We start from the raw sequence: 11,940 nt of genomic DNA, 5'->3' as shown, positions 1-11,940 counted from the left end.
ATTTTTTATTTTTTATTTTTTGAGAGAGAGCATGCATGAGCAAGGAGGGGCAAAGGGAGACATGTCTAAGATCATGACCTGAGACAAAATCAAGAGTCAGACACTCAACTAGCTGAACCACCCAGATGCTACAAGAAGTATTACTTCTTTATCCCATACTTTACCCTCTCAAAATTTGAAGAGGTATTGTTTCTTTCTTCTCTTATTCTTCTTCTGTTTTATTACTTTCTTAAATATCTCTGCTTTTTCCTTTTATTCTGTCTCTCCCAACCAATCATAATACAGAAGTCAAGTTTATTTTAAAATAATTACGGTGTCTCTGAAATTAAGTTTATGTTCCCCATTCTTCACTGTAAGATCTGGGTTTGGAGAAGGATAAATGAACTAACCTATATGAAATACTTTAGTGGCAGATATTATGCAAGGTGCTTTGAAGACATAAATTAATTTAATCATTTTAACAGCCTGTGGTAGATTAGTTTATTGTCCAAAAATATTCACTCTGCACCCCCTCACTCCCATGGGAATTATATATTTCCTTCTCTGGTGACTGTGGGTTTGCCTATATGACTTTCTTTGGCTTCATATTGGGGAGGTGTACTTCCTCTACCCTTGGGTTTGGTCTCGGTCATGTGACAACTTTGGCCAGTAGAGTGTTAGTAGATGTGATACAAGCAGAAACTTGAAATACAAGGAAAAATAGTCTCAGGCAGACCTCTGGTCCCAGGCTCTCAGAGAACAAAACTACTCCAACTTACATTAGCTGACTTCCAAATGACCCTGGTGCTCCACAGATGCAGGACCTAAATAAAGGTTTATCGTATTGTGGCACTGGGATTTTTGTGGCTTTTGTTACACAGCAATAGCTAACCAATACACAATTCTATGAGGTAAATAGTATTATCCCTTTTTAACCAAAATGGAAACAGAGTAAGAAATAAGCCCAAAGTCACACAGCTAGTATCCTGCAGAGGCAGGATTCACACCAAAATCTGTCTGATTGAGAATCCAGTGTTCCTTTACCTACAACATGCTTCTCCTTTAAACTTTATATTCCTCTTTCCATAAATCAAAATAAATTTGATTTTTACTCTCCAGTGTCTCTCAGATGATTTTTACTGAGATCACTAGCCCCACCCCCAGAAAAGTGTCTTCATTCTCCTGCCCAGAAATTTGACTTCCCAGAATCATATTTCTCCTTTATTCTATGAGTTCTCAGTGTAGCCCTCTGATAACAGGAATAAAAACCTAATAACAGGTTATTCCAAAAATGTAATTTTTATATGCATGTAATTTGTTTTTAAGCTTAGGATTGATCAGATATGAAGAGCAAGTGCTGGGTGCAAGTACATAAGTGATGGATAATCATTTCCTCTCTTCTAACCTGGAGGCGCAGTGCATGATAAAGTGGGAGTATTCAGAGTGGCGGGCTCTGATAACACAGTCCTCAGCGCTCACTCGGCAGGAATTGGTGGCGTTACTGCTGAGTCACATGTCATTATTTTTCAGAACTGATAGTAGTGAGAGAAATACCTGAAAAATGAGGGAATAGGACAAATACAGTACCCATTATTTTTAAAAGGCCAGAAGACTCCCCTAGCTTTTTGAGATTGATCAGTTATCTTCAGTATCTGAAAAGGTACTAGAAAAAATAGTCAATTTGAAATGATTGCCAGCCAGGAGAGTACTCACTTTGCTAGTTTAACCCTGTATGGTCAACCTTTAACTATCACCCAGGGTGGTTGTAAAAGTCGATAGAAAATACTGGGATTTTTTGTAAATCTATCTTTGGGATACAATATAGTGTCTGTCAACCTGGGCACTATTGACATTTTGGCCCAGATTATCCTTGTTACTGAGGCTGCCCTATGCATTAAAGATGTTTAGCAGTATACCTGGCCTCTACCTGCTAGATGTCAGTGTCTCCACACATTGCCAAATGTCCCCCTGGGACTCTAAAAATTGCCCCTGATTGCAAACCTCTCAGGCACTTCCTCTAATTACATATATATTTTCTGTAACAAACTATAATATGATCATCTTTCTTTCAGCCTCTTGAGTATGTACTCAGGAGGCCTCGCCTGCACTGCTGTCACACAGATGGTCAGCCCTCCGCAAAGCCTCAGAGCCTCAGATTGCTCCCCCTGGGAATCAGCAGGTGTTGTCCCAAAGTCATGCTTGAAGGAGCACCACTGTCAGTTAACACGTGGTGCTTGCCATTCTTTCCTCATCTGCCCCAGCCTCACTACCCTTACCCCTGTGCCAGGCATCTGCCCCTCAGAAAGCCATTTGAGGACACTTCCTCCCTGTTCATGCTGCCTTTGGTAACATTCAAAGACACCAGCCCTGCAGATGGCAGACTGATACCATCTTCTTTGGAGTGCTCACTGGGCCAGAATCATTCTGGGCTCCCTGGAAGTGAGATGCTATGAGCCATGGTACATCACCTGGGCATCCCAGAGAATGCTATTTGTGCCTTACCTTCCTCCTCCCATCTCACAGAATCTGTCAGGAAAAGAATCCTTTGGGCTCAATGGATCTGAAACTATTAGGCCCGTACTTTTCAAGTTAGTGTGCGTTAAGAATCACCTGAGAGGGACACCTGGGTGGCTCTGTTTGTTAAGTTCCTACCTCTGGCTCAGGTCATGATCTCAGGGTCCTTGGATCAAGCCCCAAGTTGGGGGAGGGGGAGTCCCTGTTCAGTGAGGAGTTTGCTTCTCCCTTTCCCTCTGCCCCTACCTGCCCCCATTCATGCGTGCATGTTCTTTCTCTCTCAAATAAATAAAATATAAAAACAAACAAACAAACAAACATCACCTGAGAGATCTCATTAAAAGGCAGACCCTGATTCAGGAGATCTGGGATGGGCCCAAGATGCTGCATTGCTTACGAGCTCCCAAGTGAGAATGGCCCTGTACTGCACTTGAAGCAACAGGTTTTAGTAGGTATAAGAATCATGTGGGGTACAGATTCCTACACCCTGCTACCAGAGATTATGATTCAGAGGGTTTAAGTGGAACCCATGTTTTCAACAAGTCTCTCTAGGTAGTTCAGAGTCCACACATTGAGAAACATCTCATTGCTGTAGCCCTTATCTTAGAAGACTGAGAAATACCTTTCCAGGGGCTGGGCCAATCCAAGAGCAATAAAACTAATTCCACATGAAGGTCCTCTTCCTGGTTATAAACTCTCTCCCTACAGACAAATTACCTCATGCAAATAGCTGCCAGTGGCACCCATAGGTCTTCAGATATACCCAAATAAGTCCAAGCCTCCAGCAGCTACCTAGATTAGATGCCTACTGGCCCAGCAGACTGGAAAGGAAGAAAGTTTGGATCTCCTTCCAGGTTAGGGTACAAAGAGAGCCTTTTCAATAAAAGACACAATTACCAACCCATTTAGAAAGTTTGTGCGTTATCCAGCCATCTAGAAATGTAGGATGGGACAATCCTGGGCCTATGGATGTAGAGACACAGCTCTGCCTATCTCTGGGACCTTTTAAGTGAGTGGTTCCATCCGACACAGAGGTTAGAGATGTGTACTGCCTGGAGCTTCTTTTGGTGTCTTAGTCCTTTCAAGGTCAAATGTCTTTAGAGTATTGATGGCAGGGAAGAAAATTTGGAAGAACCTCCCTAGATTAAAATCCACAGATGCCTTCTTCTCTGGTGTTCATCAACAGAACTCCCTCTTGGTACCCTTTTACCCCAAAGAATCACACCTTCCCCTCAAAACAGGCAGGTGACATCAAGTGAAAAACAGAATAGTTCCAGCAAAGGAGAGAGAAAGAGAGATGCCTTAAGATTTAAGAGAGAGAGTAGTGCGGTTTTATGATACACTTATTTTTTTTAGGATTTATTTATTTATTTGAGAGAGCAGATGAAGGGGAGGGCAGAGGGAGAGGGAAATAAGCAGACTCCCTGCTGAGCAGGGAGCCTGATGCAGGGCTCAATCTCAGGACCCTGAGATCATGACCTAAGCCAAATTCAAGAGCTGGATGCTTAACCAACTGAACCACCCAGGCACCCCTATGATACACTTATTTAAAAGTGGCCCTCAGGATTGACAGTACAAGGCAGCAGGACTGGGAGTGAATATTAGGAACACATTGGGAGGTCCTACTATGTACCAGGCATCTGCATGCATTACCTCTCATCACCCTCACGAGGAAAATGAGGTGCAATCACTCCTATCCTACTGATGAAGACATGAAGTTCAAAGAATCTGAATGCAAAAGAAAAGGAATCTACATTCCTGACCTAAGGGAGCTGCCCTATCAGCCCTGTGCTGCATGCACAGAAACTTCTTACTTAAGCCAGTTACTTGGAAGTCTTTCAATGACAGTAGCTGAAATGTATAAACTAACTAATACAACCAGATTCTACACCCCAAATTAGTAGGATGGATAGATAGATAGATAGATAGATAGATAGATAGATAGATAGATAGATAGAATTAAAATACCATAATTTAGGGGCACCTGGGTGGCTCAGTCAGTTAAGTGTCTGCCTTCGGCTCATATCATGGTTCCAGGAGCCTGCGATCAAGCCCCACATCAGGCTTCCTGCTCAGCAGAGTCCACTTCTCCCTCTCTCTCTCTCTCCCTCTGCTTCTCCCCTTGCTTGTGCTCATGCTCTCTCTCTCTCTCTCTCAAATAAATAAATAAAACCTTTTAAAAATTTAGAGACTTCATATCATTTTCTGAGTGTTTTTCCTTGATGGCCTTTTTGCACTTAAATTAAACAGGCAAATGTTCACTGCTTTGACCTTTGGTGCTACTCCAGGCTCACCCCCGATTATGGGCTGACACCAGTGATGGCATCTATTGAGTTCTTCAATAAGAATGGTATACAAAGCAATGTCCTGACAGATTTGGCAGGATCAGGCTAAATCTACCCAGGAAGAAAATGTCATTTTCTATATTCATAATAGACTTTTGAAGAAACCTATCATATTACTATCCTTCTTTATGAAAACCTATATTGCAAAGGATGAACTCCTAAGCCAAAGCAGATCGATAAATATGCCAGTGTGGTTCATCTCAATTCCAGTTTTCTCCGGTTCTAACTTCAAAATAGATATCTATCTCATTGCACACTATTTTTATAAGAAGAAATGATCAACACTTTACATTTTAGGCTATGATCCAGCCCCCTAATCTTGTAAGAAATGTGGATATAATGACCATATAGCCCAGCTCTTCCAGAGTCAATCGATTTCAAATGTTTTTCAATTGTAATCCTTGGGTCCTGTTGTGTGGTTCACCTCTATGCCTGAAAATGCTTTCTTATTTTTCCCATTTAAAATAATGAAATACAAATGCCCCCAATCTGAAAATGTGTTATCTCACACTTTTTCAGAAATGAATTTGATTCAGACAACCTGAACCCTTCCCGAATCTCCCCTCACTTCCAATTCTCTTTCCCCCTAACTCCCAAGGGCTTTCACCAACTTCTATCATGTCACATTACTATTATCTATGTAGTCATTGTTATGATAGTTGCTGGCTTTTGCTTTTGTCCATGTGTACTTGGTATGTTCTATCTTCTTGCTTAGATGATGAGTTCTTTGAAAACAGGAGCCCATGGAATTTGCTTTTGTGTCCATATGTCTAACACATAGGCTGGCACATAATATATGCTCAATAATCATGTGTTTTAAGTTAACAAAAATAAATGAATATAGTTTTATTCATGGGTAAGTACAGAAGTGGGATTTCTGGACACTACAGAGAAAGTTGAGCCTGTTTAACCCAGGCAACATGAATGGCTTGGTGGGGATGGGGGAGAAAAGGAGATATCGTGCTAATGTGGAAGATGAAAAAGAGCCAATGACAAATGTTACCTTCATCCAATTTTGTCTAGAGCTCATCTTGTCCATGGCAATCACAGAGAGCTAAATTTAACAGCTGGAAGCGAGGTCAAGGGCCAAGGGCAGACTTAGTGGAATTAGAAGTTAAATTCTGAAGCTGAAGAATGAAGAATACATGCTCTACTACACTCTAAAAACATCCTCAAGAAAAGTAAGTTCCGTTAATTTAAAGAACCAGAAATATGGTTCAGAAGAAAGATTGTCTCCTTACTCTACAAAAAGCTAATTGCTAGACTCTTATTGACCAATAATGTGAGGTGAGATCACGGTATAAGGTTCTTTTCAGAGCAAGTGTTTTCTTGGGGCTTGTACCAGGAAACTGGGGACTTTAAATGGAATGCTTAACAAATTAAATCAGGAAAAATTTCAAGGGTTCTCAGATAGGCTCATTTTTTAGATTTTCATCCCCTACCAGAGGAGATGCAGGGGCAGGGGAGATTCTTTTCGAGTGATGTCAGAGAGCTTGGATCTGGGCCCTGAGACCTCGCTTCCTATTGCATCCTCATCCATCAATCTGAATTCATTTACCAAGCAGACAAAACTCACCCAAAAAGTTAGATTATTGCAGAGTTTAAAAGAGGTCTGCAGTTTGCATATTTCTTGACTTATTTGAGAAATCCGGATGCTTCCCCCAAGTTCCGATTTTTGATCTGTGATTTTTATTTTTGCCTCCGTTGACAAAAGATGGTACATCCTTTCTTGGCATTCTGCACCCCAACTTAGTCACCAGAGCAGATGGCTATGAACATGTGATCAAACTTATATTTTTAATGATTTCTTTTTTTACAGAGTCAATATATCAATACATGAAAGCAGGCAGTCTGGTAGCCTAAAATAATAAGCACTACAAAAACCTCCCATGTTTGAAGTGGAAACTTTGCTCTTGTGCATTCCCTCCACCTCTAAACGCTCAGCTGCTTCATGCAGGCTGTAAAAGTTCCCCTTCCTTTGTTCCAGGCTGTTCATTAACTGAGGGCATAACTGTTACCAATTCTGCTCTCATATAAAAAACCCAAAACTTTGCACTGGCAGTTTGATGTGCACAGATTACAGATAGGGGCTTTGCAACTCAATGGGTAGCCACTGCTATGTTCCCCTTTCCCTTAAAGTCACTACTATCAGCTACTCATATTTATCCAAGTTCTTCTGTTACCCACACAGCTTAATTAAGTCCTTTGTTGATATAAATAAGGTTTTGGTTTAACTGAGCTCAGCAAAAGGAAAAGTGTGTTTGTTAAAGTACTTTAGTTGCAAGCAAGAGAAATGCAATTAGATGAGCTCAAGCTCATCAAGGAGAGGGCTTTATTGTAAGTTTGTGCCATCTCAAAATCCTGGAGGACATCAAAGTAGCAATATATGTGGTCTTAGGAGAGAAGAATCTGGGAATTACAAAGCCAGGACAGATTCAGCAAAGGTGTCTTCTACATTCTCTCTCCACAAACCAGTTTGGTCGGCTTCCCAGGAGCTGCAAGTTCAGCCAAGAGACAGACTCTCTCTTCAGTCTCGATCCCAAGTACCTGGGGAGACTGATTAATTGGGATCAGATATCCAGCCCAGTCTAGGTGGCCATGGCCAGAGATGGGCTCACGCAGAAGAGCTGTAGCGACTGGAGGACCGAGTTTTAAGATGGGAGTCGGTCACAGGAAAACAGTGAGTTGTTATCTCATTGGCTGCTCAGATAGCCCCAAAAGAGTCCTCCAAAGAATATCATCTTGTTTAAAAATAAAAACAAAAAAAAAATCACACCAAATTATCCAACATTTTGTTATCCCATAGAAGGAGTGCTGTAGAAAGTTTGGCAACTGGAGTGAAAAGTGAGGAATGCTTTAGACCAGTGTTCCACATCATTCTGAAAGGGACCCTTTCCAGCTTGTCGTAGGAAAATAATGAGGATTTGGGACAGCTTTCTAGTTCTTCTTAACCTTATTCTCATAATGTAAATGGATTTGCTATTTAGTCTGAAATATTCTGATTTTCCATGGTGTCAAACAAAACATTTTAATAGAAGTATCAAAAACCATGTAAAGCCCAACAAATATGACTTATGAAAGTGTGTTGTTGGATTTTTATTTCCTTCATATTTCAAATAACTGAAGCATGATCAGTGCGTCTCAGTCTGTAAATGTAATAAAGATAACATTTTTGAGATTTCACCCCCCAAGTAGCGCATTTCTTTCCTACATCCTTTTCTTTCCAAGCAGTTAGGTTGGTTTAGGCTCATTGCCTCAAGGAAGGGATGAACTCTGACGGAAAACTGAAACAATTAAGCTTTCTTGTTGTAGGTTTCCAAAATCCTAGGCTCTGTTTTGAGGGATGAGAGGATAGATGGAGACCATCTTCGGCATAGACAGAGAAATTTCATGGTTGGGAAAAGGCAAGAGGTAGAGGGAGGTTGTTGAGCTAATTAGGGTTTCCCTCAGACTTGGAAAATTCTTCCTGGTAAGTCCAAGGGGAAAAAATCTAGGGGACACATTAAATATTTGGAAAATAGCAAGTCCTTAAGATTGTGGCCTTGTACTCTTTTTCCTGATCAGAGACCCTGGTCAGGCAACAAAACTTAAGATAGATTTGTAGGATCAGGGGATGAATACCTGCTCTCTGCTGCCCATGTGAATGACACTGCCTAGAGATGTGGCATGGCCTACACAATAATCTGTGGTGACCCTGCATCAGACTGAGATCTAGGGAGAGTTACACGCATCAAGACAGGAAGAACTTTGATCATACCTGACTTTAGAGAGCCCACCATAGCACAGAAGCAGCTGAATGATTCTCATGCTCCAAAATGTAGTACTGAAGGAGTAAAGCAGCCATAGAAAGAAGTGACATCTCAGTGGTCATTTGTGTTGATTGACTTCTAAGACAGAATGATGAACATTTCAGTGGATGTCTGTGCAGATAGATGGCTCAAAGACCAGATGCTCTCCAGGTGTATTTTGGTAATATGTAAGCCCCCAGGATTTAGATGCAATCTTGAAAAAGATGGAGAGAGATAATTCTGAATTAAATGAGGTTAAGTTTCAGCCGCTCAGCTGAATGGGGGTTCAAAATAGAATTAAGTTGCATTATAGGAAACAAAGTTCTATACCATGCACAGCAGAATTTCTGAACTAAGATATATATCCACTAAATACATGTATAGGAAAACAATAAAACAATAAGAAGCAATTTCAGCAGACCTTTTAGAAGGTCCTTTAATGCCATTGAGTATCATGGTAGATTTTTTCATTTATTTTATTTTATTTTATTTTTTTTTTAAGATTTTATTTATTTATTTATTTATTCATGAGAGACACAGAGAGAGAGGGATACAGACAGAGACACAGGCAGAGGGAGAAGCAGGCTCTATGCAGGGAGCCTGACATGGGACTCGATCCCAGGTCTCCAGGACCAGGCCCTGGGCTGAAGGCAGCGCTAAACCACTGAGCCACCCTGGCTGCCCAGATTTTTTTATTTTCCAGCAGGTATTCATTTTCTCTTCCCTACCTCACTGGAACTCCTCTAGCCTATCGATGGTGGATATGGATAATGGAATGTTAGTAGGCACGATACAAGTGGAAACACAGACACTTAAAAATATCCTTTCACAATTTGGCTTGCTCTTTGTGCTCTTGATCTTTACTATGGATATGGAGAGCATGTCTCAGATAACACTTGTCCCAAAAGGAGAAGATGTGTAGAGATACCAGAATCCAACCCATATCCCAAAGAGCATCCCAAAGAGCATACTGACCCATGAATGAGAAATAAATATTTGTTGTCGCAAGCCATGAGATCTTTGGATTGTTTGTTATCCAGCTCATTACAGTAATAGCTGGCTAATACACTTAAAAAATTGTAGCCCTAGCAAAGCAGCAGCTGCTCTGATGATGAAACCAAATCTTAAGTGGGAATGTGCTCAGAAGTAGGTGTCTACTGTCTCTCACATTCTGATTTTATGGCAACTGGAGTAAATATCAATGGTTTACTCTACCCAGAGTTTCTCCCTCTTCTTCAGGGAAATCCATTCTCTTTCTCGGAGGTTTGTTTTTTGTCTTCTGTACAAATTGTGAGGTTCTACTAGAGACTGACGACCATAGTTCCCAGCCCTCCGGGCCACACTGATTAGTCCAGTGATGGTTATGTGACCTAAGCAGGAACAATCAGAGCCTTTCTCCAGGATTTTTTAACGTCAGAGCTGCAGGTGTCCTTGGCCCCTCTCCCTGCACTGACAATAAAAGAGAATGAAGCAAACATTCTGAGGGAAACAAAAGTACAAAATAAAGATAGTAATGTATTTTTTTTTAAAGAGAGAGATTTATGGGGTGCTTGGGTGGCTCGGTTGGTTGAGCATCTGTCTTTGGCTCAGGTCAAGATCTTGAGGTCCTGGGATGAGACCCTAGGTCAGGCTTTCTGCTCAGCGGGGAGTCTGGTTCTCCCTCTCCCTCTGTGCTCTTTTTAAAAATAAATAAATAAATAATCTTTAAGTTAAAAAAAATAAATATATTTATTTATTTGAGAGAGGAAGAGAGAGAGAGTGACCAGTGGGGAGAAGGGCCGAGAGGTAGAGGGGGAAGGAGACAGACAAGCAGAGTTTGTACCAAGCACAGAGCCCAGCTACGCAGGGCTCAATCCCACGACCATGGGATCATGACCTGAGCTGAAATCAAGAGTCAGATTGTCATTGTCAACTGACTGAGCCACTAGGCACCCCTAAGATAGTAACTTCTGAGGGGATCCAAATCTTGCTTCTCATCCTACCTCATTACATACTCAATCATCCTGGCAGTATTAGCCAATAAATTCCTTCTTTTGCCTAAGCAAGTTTAAGCTGGGTTTTTGTCTGTTGAAGCCAAGAATCCTGACAAACATTTTTCTGCTTTTGCTTCTACTGCTGTGGCCATGGTCAATTGACTCTCTTCATCTTTCCATCATAGCCTCCACACTAGAACCATCTCTGTTACCCTCTGTTTCTCTGCTGCCCAGCTCTTGCTGTATGTCTACATGTCTCATACTCCAACATCCTCAGAGAAGCCAGGCATGAACCAGGATAGAACCAGTCTATCTCTAAGACTGATGATCTTTGACCATCTTTGAAGCTGGACTCCATCACTATTCCAGTCAAGTATGATCTGGATGGTGGGAAGGTGCATGGTACAAAGCATGGTGTCCAATGTGTAGAGGCCTCTGTAGAAAGAGACTCCAAGGCTTCTCCAAAAGGAATAATATCACCAGCCAGCATCTTTTTTGACCTGATCCCTTGCTGCTGCTCCCATTGATCCACACCGTTGCTTCCTGTCTGTTATACAGACAAGAGAGGGTTAGCTGGAAGTGAAAATAGAAACAGATGTCTATTTAGAGGATATGTTATGGGAAAATTTTTGGAAAATAAATGGTTGTGAGCTCCAGCAATGCAACTGGGAAACTTCTTTTTAGCCTTTAACTCTCCCACTTTCTAGGATCTTCCTGGTACCTTTTACCTCCCTCTGATTTAACTGAATACTCAATCTGATAGTTCTCGCTTCTAATATCTTCTCGCAAACAAAAGGTGAGAGATGAGATCATTCATTCATTCATTCATTCATTCATCAAACATTAATTATTGAAGCACAATTACTTTGGTTTTTAAACTATTTCCAATTATATTAATAGTTATTTAACCAGTCACATCTTGTTTTTCTCTCTCCAACTTTTCATTACTAAAAAATGCCAAGCTCACAGAAAGGTTGCAAGAATGACCAAATGAGCACGTACATCCCCTTCACTTAGGCTCACCAGTTAACTTTTATTGATTGGAATATTGCTTACACTATATTAGACTGGGGTCATAAAAATGAAGAAGACAAAGCAAATGCCCAGAGAAGCTGGGCAAGTTCTGGCCCAGTGGTTCAGAGTAACAAAAGCCAGGTCTGGTACCAGACTATATCCAGCATCTCTGATTCAGGTGGTTTGTGGTAGAGCCCAGAAAACTGAACTGATAATAAACTCAGCAGGCAACTAAAATAAAGCCTGGTTTGAGGCCACTGTTCCAGCAGAAGAAAGAGAAAACCAAGAAAGAGGAACAATATGTCATGCCAAATTCAAGATATGAAA

The sequence above is a fragment of the Canis lupus genome, chromosome 23 (genome assembly GCF_011100685.1).
Source record: "Canis lupus familiaris isolate Mischka breed German Shepherd chromosome 23, alternate assembly UU_Cfam_GSD_1.0, whole genome shotgun sequence".
NCBI classification, from domain to species: Eukaryota; Metazoa; Chordata; class Mammalia; order Carnivora; family Canidae; genus Canis; species Canis lupus.
This window is presented reverse-complemented; position numbering follows the sequence as displayed.